At 44.7% G+C, this 12,131-nt stretch overlaps 1 protein-coding gene across 1 annotated transcript in view; it reads right to left on the reverse strand.

Annotated features, from left to right (window-relative positions):
• The window catches only part of GRB2 (growth factor receptor bound protein 2), a 67,524-nt gene that overhangs the window by 12,841 nt on the left and 42,552 nt on the right, over positions 1-12,131 (reverse strand). The window lies entirely within an intron of this gene.

Below are 12,131 nucleotides of genomic sequence, written 5' to 3' on the forward strand. Positions count from 1 at the left end.
AGATTTCTAACAAAAGGCAAAAGGTATAAGGCATTTTTAAAAAACTATTAACTTAAAAAGAGAAACTGAAATGTGAGGCCAACTCCACAACACAAACACAGGTAAACGTTGATGAGCTAACTAGTACGGTGGTAGTTAATCTATCCTACGGAGCAAAATTCTAAAAGGAAGCTGGTAAAATTCTTGAAAAAATTATTTATTCATGATGCTGAACAATGCTGGGCTCACTGCCAATTTACAACCTGGGCTGCTTGATGTATATGTAGTACTGGCATTTCAAAGTGAGGTACAACTTTGGAAAGGACAGATGAGGCTGACAGATACCAACAGTGAAGCTGCACTAAAGGTGCTTCCTAGCGACTTCACTTTTGAAAGGAGGCTGCAGCGGAGGAGTCGTACAAAGCTGGTGCCTACTCGTGATGCTGGCTAACCTGAAGTCCTCAGAGTCAGTCACTGAGCTGAAGTGCGCAGAAGACAAGGCAGAAAATCTTGCAAGGGCTAATATATGTGATAGCTGGAAAAAAAAAAAAAAAACCAGCTACTGGCGAATCCTATCAGACTCAGATGAAAACCTTTTTCTTTCCATTATTTTCCCTTAAATTTTTTTCAAAAACTGTACTGTGAACAGAGAAATCATTCTGTTGCTACTAGGCAAGTATACAGCACCCGCACACCAAAGACAATGGCTGGAGACAGAGGGGCTCCTGAGGCGCTCCCTGCCACAATGACATCAGTGTCTGGCCTTGAGCACCACGGCTAATCCACTCGGATCACAGAAGATTCCAGAGCACGAGAGCAGAGGAGCTTCAGGCCAGGATTCTCGTGTCTACCAAAAAGGGCCAGAAGAAAAATGGGGTCTAGTAATTATCTCATAAAGCATCATGGCCTGTTTGGACCGAAAAACAGAGTAAGGTAAAAAAGGACAGTTTTAATTCGTGACTAATAACCCTGCAGCAAAGGTGCTACATGCCAAGTTTTTGGAACTGTACATTCTTCTTGTCACCTAAGACAGAGGCAAACCTCCCCCTAAAAAAATGCCCACAACCCCAACAACAAAAGAAACTCCAGGCCAACCCCTGGAGTCTCTTTTAGAAACTTTTAGAACTATGGTTTTCTGCAGAACAAAATTAACAAAATTATGTTGTTTAGTATGCTCTTCTCCCAAGAAGGTAGGGAAATATGGAACTAATACGTTGAGATCATCATCATCACTTTGGCTGCGTGGCTTGTGAAATCTCAGTTCCCCAACCAGTGATGAACCTGGCCTCGGCAGTGAAAGCCCAGGATCTCAACCACTGGACCACCAGGGAACTTCCCAACACTTAGATTATTTTTAGTGTAATGTTTGAATATGGGAGGCTAAAATTTTAGTTCTCTGGGAACGTTCTAGTATCCAGAATATCGCTTTGCCAGAAAGCCACGGTGCTGCTACGGTGTGCCTCTAAATCTCCATACACGATAAATTAAGCACAGACTGGTTCTGCAGGAGACAGAGCGCAGGAGAAAGGGCCCTGCTAAGCCCGGGTCACAGAGAGTGAGGACCAAGGCTTCCCACCAAGCAGGCACATCAGCTTTCACAACTCAAACCAGGAAAGCCCAGGATGGCATAATTTAAGAGCTGAAAATCAAGTTTAAATGCTTGAAACAGTGAAGGGCATAAATTGACATAAGTGAGTCTAGAGCAGAGCTGAGAAGGGCACCAGGACCAGACGCATCTGTGCCTACAGAGACCGTGCTGAATGTGCTGTGGCTTTAGATGAGGTTCCCACCCCTCCCCGAGTGATCTGCTCAAGCCCAAGCAGAGTTCTGAGAAGGAGCAGACTGCTCCTATCACTACTTCCCCGAAACACAGGCAACTCACCCTTCACTCATTCATGACCTCTTAACAAAAGAGATGATTGAGTTCAACCACCACATTTTCATTCTGGTTTGAAAATTCCAAGGAATGTTTTTAGCTGTTACCCCACAGCTGCATGTTCTATGCCAACCCCCATATTCCCTCGAGTGATGACTTTGTAGCCATCAAAACACTTTGGTTTAACGGAAGCAGACTGATCAAGAGATGAGATTATGAGAGGAGGAAGAGACAAGTTTTAGTGAAGCTTTCATTTGTTCTTCTTCTGGTTGCAAAAAGACTGAAAGTAAGATCACAGCCACAATCAGGAAGAGAACTAAAAGATAAGGAATGGTCTGAGGTTTGCAAAGAAGAATTAAAACTATTGCAGTCTGTTTCATGGAAGGGACACAATGGCTGCTTTTGAGCTGTCGCTAAAGTTAAATTTCTTAACGTGCAAGCTGATAAACCTGGGTATATTCAGCCTGTGAAAATTCACTGAACTGTGCACTTATGATATATAATTTTTCTATATGTATATCATACTTCAACTGAAAGAACTATTTCGGTCAAGAGAACAGTAATATTATAGTCCAATTTACTTGTAAGTAACACACACCCCTAGGGCCTCATTCACCTCCAGTACAAACTTTTCACACCAAAAATACACAGGTGAGCAGAAAAGAACACAGCGAGGCTTCAGAAACCCCCGCCATGATAGCCTGACATCACTAACCTGTGAAAAAATTTAATTCCCGGAAATAAGAACTTTCTTCACAAATGATAACTCAGAGGATTCCACGTTATACTTCTGTATATATATATATATTTTATTAGTTGCTTTATTAATTGCTTTACAGTGTTGTTAGTTCTGTTGTACAAAGTGAATCAGCTATATGTATACATATATCCCCTCTCTCTTGAACCTCCCTTCCACCCCTTCTATATTATATAATTTTGATAACATGATTCACTGTTGCCCCCACCCCACCCCCAATCTGAGACTATTCTAAAGGCAATACAAATTTCCATTTATACTGCCAACTTAAAGGTTTCCAAATAGTTTAAAAAAAAAATAAAAAAAAAAGCCAAAGGTCAACGATTCAGATCTCAGACCCCTTAGGATACACCTAATGTGACAGGATTTGACAGGCTCACATGGGTTCAAATTTCAACTTCCCCAACAAGGAGCTGTGTGGCCTTGAGCAGACGACCACTTTCAAGATTTTGGTTTCCCATCTATAAAGTGGTGATAAAACCTACCACTGAGAGGGTTTTCAGTGGTAAACGACACTGCATTTCCATACAAATTACAGAAAAAGGGTGTCTTTTAGGGAAAAGGTAGATAAAGTTTGTTTACAGACTGCTGTATTTTGAAATATTGGGGGGGGGGGTTTTCTTGCCTGAACATATCCAGTCATTTGTAAATAAACAAAATAACGAAACCATGATTTAAAAAAGACAAAAAAGCCGTGCAGTTCTAGAACAGTACCCATCAAAGCTTTCAATATTCATTCTAACAGCTTGCATGGGGTTCAACACTTCCTCAGGGAAAAATTACCCAAAGTTTTATATCAGTTTGTGAAGCAATGTATAAGAGAGAGCATTTGTACAAAAAAGATAGAAACGATTACATATTTAAGCTCCTTCACCACATAAAAATAAAAATACCAGTACAGCTGGTCCCTGCTTTACAGAAATTCTACATAAGGAAGTGAGGTTTCCCTCACTTCATCTTAAAGATCAACTAATCCCACTCAGGCAACACTGAAATACCGCCCTGACCTGAAGACAAATGTAAAGAGCTATGGCGATCCTACCACATAATTTCAAACACACACACACACGCAGGCTTTTTTAAACATTATAACCCTAAGAACAACTGTACAGGGCCCTGGCTAGGGTAACAGTACTGGGACAGCCATTTAAAATCAGTTCTCTTCAGCCTGTTACATATTTTATTAGAAACTATTAGGATGCTCTTCAGCTTCTCAGACTCCTTTAGTATGGATGGCTGTGTCGGCCTCAAACTACACTGATTCATTCTGAACACTTTAAGTAAGTGCTTTACGATCACCAGCTCCATCTGCTACAGTTTTTGCTCAACATGAAAAACATCTTGGCTACGCTGCTTGCTCTACCGTGTGCCAAATCATGAAAAACACCCACACTGTAGACGAGTTACTCTGAATTTTAATGATGAGATGATCAACTTAAACGTAGTTTAATAATTAAGGTTCCTGGCCCCACAGAAACCTAAGTTGCTTATGTAAGCGCATAGAGCAACAGCCTTCAAAGTCCGGCAGGTCAGTCTCCGTGATGAAAGACTACAACTCTGTAGAGACACAGCGGTACCTTTTGACCCCGTCAAGACGTTGACAGGTAGTGGGCCCTTAAAGACCGGAAAGTTGAGAAGAAATGTATATATATTAAGTTTTAAAGCTCTCTCAATTTTGGCAGATTTATAAAAATGTGTGTAAACACCAAATTATGTTTTATTAAAAGAAAATCTATTCATTTAAAAAAGTATTTATGTAATGATATCACATCAAGGGGGCATTTTTGCTTTATGGTGATGAACTCTTTCAATAGAAGTACAATATCTGTGCCATGAAATGTGTTTTTTGTTCCCTTTGAAATGGATATTTCCAGAAGACTCGTTTCTTTGGGGATCAAGAAGCCCTAAACTCTTTAATTTTTTACATTACTTTCGAGAAAGGATTCTATTTACCAAACTAAAGAAATCCAAAGGGCATTTGTTGATCAACTTTACTTTCTGACCACCAGACACACAGGCATGCTAGGTTTTCCCCAGAAAACCCCCAAACCTTCCACTGGTAAAAATCACTCATCGCTTGTATAATCCCACCTGAATACAACCAGTAACACGGTGCCTTTTCCCCTGTTGCCCAAGAGATGTCTCGCTACCCTCCCTAAGCAGCTGCTACTAACGGGGATCAGTTCAAAAGAGAAATACTGGTGAATCAAGAGGTCAAGTCTCCTACAGGTCCAGGTGTTGTAGTTTAGGGCTGACCAGGTGTGACCTCAATCTATATTTGGTGCTCTGAATCACTTCAAACATCACTGTTTTCCTGTTAAGAAGTCTTAAGGAGCCTCCTATGGGTCCAAGTTATTCTCAGTTTGGCATTCCACTTCTCATAACTTAGCCACCAACTACTTTCTGTCATTCTCACCCACTTCTCTAAATGAACACTTCAGTTTGCCAAGCTAGTCCACTCAGCCACCTCTAAACACAGTCCTCCACGTCCACAGTCTCGCGCCTTCCCTCTTTCCCATCTACTCACACCTCACCCACCGCTGTTTTAGTACTGTGCACCCGAATGCTCTGTCCTCTCCTAAGCTGCAAGCATCCTAAGAGCTTGGCTCCACGCCACTCTCATCTGTGTTCTTCACAATCCTCAGAATGGCATCGAGCATATTCTGAGGAACTGATTTGTATGTGGGGGGTTTGTTCTAAGTAATGCACATGGGATCAGAGCTAGCTGGGCCTGGGGACAAGTGAAAGGGCACCATGTTACATGTTACCATGAAATGCCTTGTGAAACTAACCTCTCTTAAAATGACCCTCAAAAGACTGATCTTCATGAATCTGTTCCCCCCAAGGAAGAGAGGCAAAATAAAGGAAGTAACAGAATTAGGCAATCCATCTTCCTGTAACTTAAGCACCATGTGGAGTACTTCAAAAGGGAGTACCCTAAATTCTTCCCACAATACTACCGCTTCTAACTTTCTCCAAGCTAAAAAAATAGAAGGGTGGGGTGCATAGGCAGGGAAGGGAAATTTCTCCATGACTGATGAAAGGGTATGTCCTAGGTGGACTAGGGAGGGAAGGTCTCTACATACGTCCCAACTGACAGCTCTCAGCATGGGCACTTCCTGGACCAGTAAGATGCCTGGTTCAGCATGCATGTCTGGCTGCTGTTGCTGCTGCTGCTGCTAAGTCGCTTCAGTCGTGTCCGACTCTGTGTGACCCCAAAGACGGCAGCCCACCAGGCTCCACCGCCCCTGGGATTCTCCAGGCAAGAACACTGAAGTGGGTTGCCATTTCCTCCTCCAATGCATGAAAGTGAAAAGCGAAAGTGAAGTCGCTCAGTTGTGTCCGACTCTTAGCGACCCCATGGACTGCAGCCTAGCAGGCTCCTCCATCCATGGGATTTTCCAGGCAAGAGTACTGGAGTGGGCTAGTGACTTACTTTTGCAGGTTGTTAATTTTATAGCTACAACTCCTCCAGCAAAAGGCTTACAAAGGACAGTAATGAAGATCTTCACCTTTTTCCTTCTTCTGAATGGCAGTCAAGATGATGCACAAAGAAAAATGCCTGCACTCTCTCTCTCACACACAACCATGATCGACTATGTTAAGAGTTCAGGATCACTCCCGCATTTTTTTTTTTAAATGAAAGATTTCCTTTATAATATTCACATATATAGGAGGATGAACAATTAAGAAGACTAACCAAATTATAAGAATAATTATAAGAATAACCAAAAGATTATTTTTCTTTGAGAAATATTTCAGTACTCAAAAAAAAAAAAAAGGATTGGGTACTCTTATCAACCTCTCCAGGTTTGGCTGTCATTAAGAAAGTTGCCCATGACATTTTAACAAAACAGGAAGGTCGTTCACACTTATGTAACTATTACTCCACCCAGATGAATCTGGAGGCAGTGAAACCTAAATGCACAGGCAGTACCCCAAAATAAACTCTTTATATGGTACAAGAGTTTCCATTCAAAATAAGTGTCTTCTGTATTTGGCGACTTGTGGAAGACCTATTACTTTGGTATAGCTGACTGCTCAACAGAAGAATGCAATGCTCTCAAGGTGTCAGGATTTCAACCGCGGGGGTTTGGGGCAGTTGGGGTGGGGGTCATGGTGGACAGAGACAAAGATAAATATGAGGGAGTTTCAAGAGAGAAAATGCTGTGCATTTGAAAAACTCAACAATCCTGCCACAGCCTGCCAGGAATGAGACTGCTAAGCCCTGAGCCAGGTGAACTGAGGACACAATGGCCACCCTTCCCTCCCCAGGGAGCTTGGGGTCTGGTGAAACGCCTGTGGCAACACCACGGGGGATGCCAGGAGAGGGGGGATTACGGGTACTACGGCAAGGACTGGTTCAACAGACAATGTCTGAGTTCCAAACACCAAAGGGAAAGACGTAAGTCCAGTTTAGGGGTTACAGGAAAGCTTCCTGGGTGAAGTGTGCTTAGTCACTCAGTCCTGTCCGACTCTTGGTGACCCCAGGTTCCTCTGTCCATGCAATTCTCCAGGCAAGGATACTGGGGTGGGTTGCTGTGCCCTCCTCCAGGGGAGCTTCCCAAGCCGGGGACTGAACCCAGGTCTCCCACATTGTGGGTGGCTTCTTCACCGTCTGAGTCACCAGGGAAGCCCGGGTGAAGTGTGAGGAAGGTTACATCCCCAGCCCCAACCTCAGGGCGCACTGTGTGCATCCCTGGTTCTGCTCCACTTGCGCAGAACTCTGCGTGGGAGGAACACGGCAGACTTCCCAACTTGCTGTCAGGCAAATGGAGGGCTGGACGGTTCCCTCGGTCCACTTGGCAGCCACTGACCAACAGACTGGTTAAGCTTCCCTAAGTTAGTAAAACCCTTACTAATGGTATCAGAACTCCTAATTGGAAATAACCAAAATAATCACAAAACTTCCTGGCTGAAGATCCCTGGGTTGGGAAGATCCCCTAGAGAAGGGAATGGCTACCCACTCCAGTATTCTTGCCTGGAGAATTCCATGGACAGAGGTGTCTGGCGGGCAACAGTCCATGAGGCTACAGAGAGTCTGACGTGACTGAGCGACTAATACACACACACGGCTAACTCTTTAATGATATATATTTAGCTACCGTCCTTGTTCATTAACGGAAGGCTGTCAACTTTAGGCTAAATCCTACAACTCTCTCCTCAAAAAACACTAAACAAAATAAACAAAGCCTCTCAAGCCAGGGGAACAGCAGTCACCTGTTTTCTAATGACAGGCAAACCTGCTCAGGTTCATCAGCTCTACACTCTATGATCTAACTCACTTCCTGTTGCTTCAGCAAAAAAAAGGCAGGAGTTTCCCAAAAAGTCCTTTTCTGCCCCAAATTAATGACAACAGAGTTTATTAAGTTTTACTCAGGCTTATTGATCCAAGATGTGAACTAAATAGGGTCTATTGATTAATAGTCATTGTGGGACCCAAGAGCCACCCCACAGAATCTAATAGAAAAAAAAGGCATCAGTCACTGAGCTTAATCACTGGCAACTGCATGAGAATCTGCTGCTGCTGCTAAGTCGCTTCAGTCGTGTCCGATTCTGTGCGACCCCAGAGACGGCAGGCCACCAGGCTCCCCCGTCCCTGGGATTCTCCAGGCAAGAACACTGGAGTGGGTTGCCATTTCTTTCTCCAGTGCATGAAAGTGAAAAGTGAAAGTGAAGTCGCTCAGTCATCTCCGACTCCTAGCGACCCTGTGGACTGCAGCCCACCAGGCTCCTCCTCCCATGGGATTTTCCAGGCAAGAGTACTGGAGTGGGTTGCCATTGCCTTCTCCAGCATGAGAATCTATGACTCTGCAAATCTCAAGGCCAGGGGTCTTTACACCTAGGGTGCTACCGTTCCGAACCAAAAAAACCTAGTTCCAAAAGCATTTTCCACTTCTGAAGCAGCTAATCCAGCTCCATGGCAGGAGAGTCCGTAATCCCATGAGAGACAGAGGGACTGGGCGAGCATGTTGAGTCCCCACCCCATTGCCAGGGTGGAGGTGATGCAGGCAATTAAACAGGTAAGTACAAATACTAAACTGAAAATGTGGATTCGTGCTGTGTTAAGTGTAGGATTAGGGAGCAGAAAAGACAGGGACCTCCTTTAGTCTGGGAGGGAGGGGGCATGTGGGCACAGAGTAATATTTGAGGGGACACCCAAAGAGCTGCCTATGAGTAGTCCAGGCAGAAAGCTCCAGTGAGAAAATCAGGGAGCTCAAAGTGCTCAGAAGCCACTGAAGAGTGGCAGTCAGGTTTGCCTTTTTCAAACATTCCAATGTGAGAATGAAGTGGAGGGAAAACCAGGTGAGACCCACCCTAGCTGCCAGGTGGAAGATGCCAGCACTGGGACTGCAGTGGGAAAGTGAGGTGCAGGGAAGCAGACAGAGTCAGGATACCTAGAGGTGGAATCAAAAGAGCTTGGTGGGTAGATGGGACTCAGTGGGCTCCCTCTTGGCCATCGATTCTCTTTTTCTCTCTGTAAAGCACTTTAGAAAAACAGCTATATAGAGCTGCTGGTGAATATCCTTCTTTTAGCGTCCTCATGAGTAAAGCCTAACTGCAAAGGCAGACGGTGCTCCTGAGCCTCTCCAGGTCCAGTGGACACTCTCCCTCACCTCTCTGTGCCCTGTATGGACCTGCCACGGCTCTCTGGTTCCCCAATGGGGAGGCCCGCGGAAGGCGGCTTCCTACTGGGGATTCTGTGGGCGGCCTCGGCCCCCCCCAGCTAAGCGTTCAGCCCTCTCAGCTCAGTCGCCTCCTCCTCCAGGCTTTGGTAGCGCCTCCCCCTTCCTGCAAGCTACTGTCTTCTTTCTCCAAGCCTCAAGATGGTAACCCGCTTTCCAGCTCTGGGTACCGCACCATCCCCTGTGGTTTCCAGAGAAACCCTGCCCATACCTTTCTTGTAAATGGTCTCATTAATAAAATCTCTTCAGGTTAGCCCATTTAGGTCTGTCATGTGTTTCCTACCAGGACCCTGGCTGAGATTCCCCTCAAATCAGTTCTATTCATCCTTTGGAACGGATTAAGGAGATATTTCATCACATAAAGTGACAGTTAAGGGCAAACAGATCACAGAAGTATTCCAAATTCTACTAACTACTTGGGAGAAGAAAACTTAAAAGACTCTTGAGGTCCACCATTCTTAAGCCGTTAAATAATTCTGTCTACTATTAAAGTAGTTACAGGGAACTAAGAAAGGTGACGAAGCAATGAAGACCTAAGATCTGTAATCCGGCCAACGCTAGGCGGTCCTGATGAGTTAGCTGCAGCTGCTGTCCTCTTTGAATTGCACTCTGGTCCATGTTTGAGCGCGTACTACACTGACAGCTTTGTGCTAGGAAGCTTCGATGGGATCTGGGGGGTGGGGGAAGAGACACAGTCCTACCTTTGGAAGTGTTTACAGCTAAGGGAGCTATGCATGTAGATAATAAGGGAATAAGTAGAAATTGGGATAAGGGAAATGGCTGATTTTAAGCTGACTATGGAATTCATGGGAGAAGGCAATGGCACCCCACTCCAGTACTCTTGCCTGGAAAATCCCATGGACAGAGGAGCCTGGTAGGCTGTAGTCCATGGGGTCGCTAAGAGTCGGACATGACTGAAGCAACTTAGCAGCAGCAGCATAGAATTCACAGCTACATGTTTCCAAATGAGCTGCTTGGTTGATGTAGAAAAAATTCAGTTCATGTCTGGAGGAACTAGAAAAATGGCAACTTCAAATAGTCCAGGAATAGAGAAAGAACTTAAAGGCAGAGCAACTCAGAGTAGGTAAGAAGGTGTGGTAAAACAAGGCCATTGTCCCTTTTATATTTTAATTGGGTTCAAAAAAGGAGGGAGTTGCTGTTAAGTCACACAGCTGGTATCCTCTCTCTGCCAGGCTACAAAGTACCCTCCTGCGAAACGGAGCGGTCACGTGTTTAAGCGACCAACAGGCACTGTGGATGGCTGGATGGGGCTCAATGGCGTGCAGCTGCCTCTCAGGTAATCTCCAGGGCGAGGCTACTCCACTGCCCCTCCTCGCTGTCTCCACCACTCTGCTCAAGTGCCACCGGGAAGGCTGAAGAGTCTTGTAGCCCAGAAACCTTCAAGGCTGGAGTATCATGTGGGCCTGCCTGGGGTAACTAGATCAAATGGTCTATTCCAATCTTCTGTCACTCAGAGATTTGACAGACTACCCACTTCCTCTACTTTTGGATGACTGGATTGGCAAAGATGAAAACAAGTTAATATTCAGTGATGATGACCGGCTGTTCCTGGTGGGAGTATAAAAAGGTGTATGGTTTCACTGAAAAGAATTTAGCCTTAAGTATCAAAGATCTGAATTTTCATACCTATTAACCCAGTAAAGCCCAGCCATTCTTAGGACTCTATTCTAATCAAATAATCAAGATGTACTGTGTTAAGACTCAGGCAGCAGACAATTATGAGTGTTCATTTTGAGTCAGCGTCTGTGCTCAGTCCTGGGGAGACCACAAGATGGAAATGATCCTTCCTTACAAGGAGCTAAGAGCAGGGAAGCAAAGGGAACCATGTAACTTAAGGAATCACAGGTTATGATGGAAAGTTCAGAGTGCTCCAGATGTGAGTGCACCTTGGGGAGACCTAATTGAATCACACATAGAGGTGGCAAGGAAAGCTCACCTGGGCAGTAACATTTCAACTGGAAACCCTAAGTACCAGCAGGTCTTAGCCAGGTTTAGAGGTGGGAATGGAGGACACGAGTGAGAGACAGCAGAAATATTCCAAGCAGAGGGACAAGCACACGTAGAGGCTCTTGGGTGGGAAGGGGTTTAGTATGGTCTGGAATGGAAATAACAGATCCAAAGGAGTTTTGTGAAAAGTAGAGGCTTGGAGGCTAGAGAGAAAGGGAACTGGCTAAACTGTGCAGGGCTCTAAAGAGTAGAGTAAGGATCCTGGGAGAGCAGAGACTGAACCTGCTCTTGAATATGATGATTCTGGTTTCTGTGTGGCACAGAGATCTGGGAGGGATGCAAAGTGGCAGCAGAAAGACCACTTAATTAAGGGGCTACTGCAGTAAGCCAGGCCAGAAGAGATGGACATTCTGACTAGGGTGGGGGGATTCTGATTGCCTTGAGAAGACTCTAAGATGAACACAAGAACTCCATATGCATTATTTTCACACTCTTAAATTTACTCCTGCACCCTGTTTGCAGGAACAGGGAACACAGTATAAATTTGATTTGAGATCAAATTTCAAGTCATATCACTAGCTTCTCAAGGCCACATAATCTAAAACTTAAAGTTTATTCTTCACCATAAAGTGAAAATGTATAAAAGAGATAATCCCTCAGTTGTGCTGAGGTGATGTTTTGATAGCTATTAATACATAAGTAAACGTCTACACCAGAGAAGGCGATGGCACCCCCTCCAGTACTCTTGCCTGGAAAATCGCATGGATGGAGGAGCCTGGTGGGCTGCAGTCCATGGGGTCGCTAAGAGTTGGACACGACTGAGCGACTTCACTTTCACTTTTCACTTTCATGCATTGAGAAGGAA

This window comes from Bos mutus, chromosome 19 (assembly GCF_027580195.1).
Source record: "Bos mutus isolate GX-2022 chromosome 19, NWIPB_WYAK_1.1, whole genome shotgun sequence".
In the NCBI taxonomy this organism is placed as follows: domain Eukaryota; kingdom Metazoa; phylum Chordata; class Mammalia; order Artiodactyla; family Bovidae; genus Bos; species Bos mutus.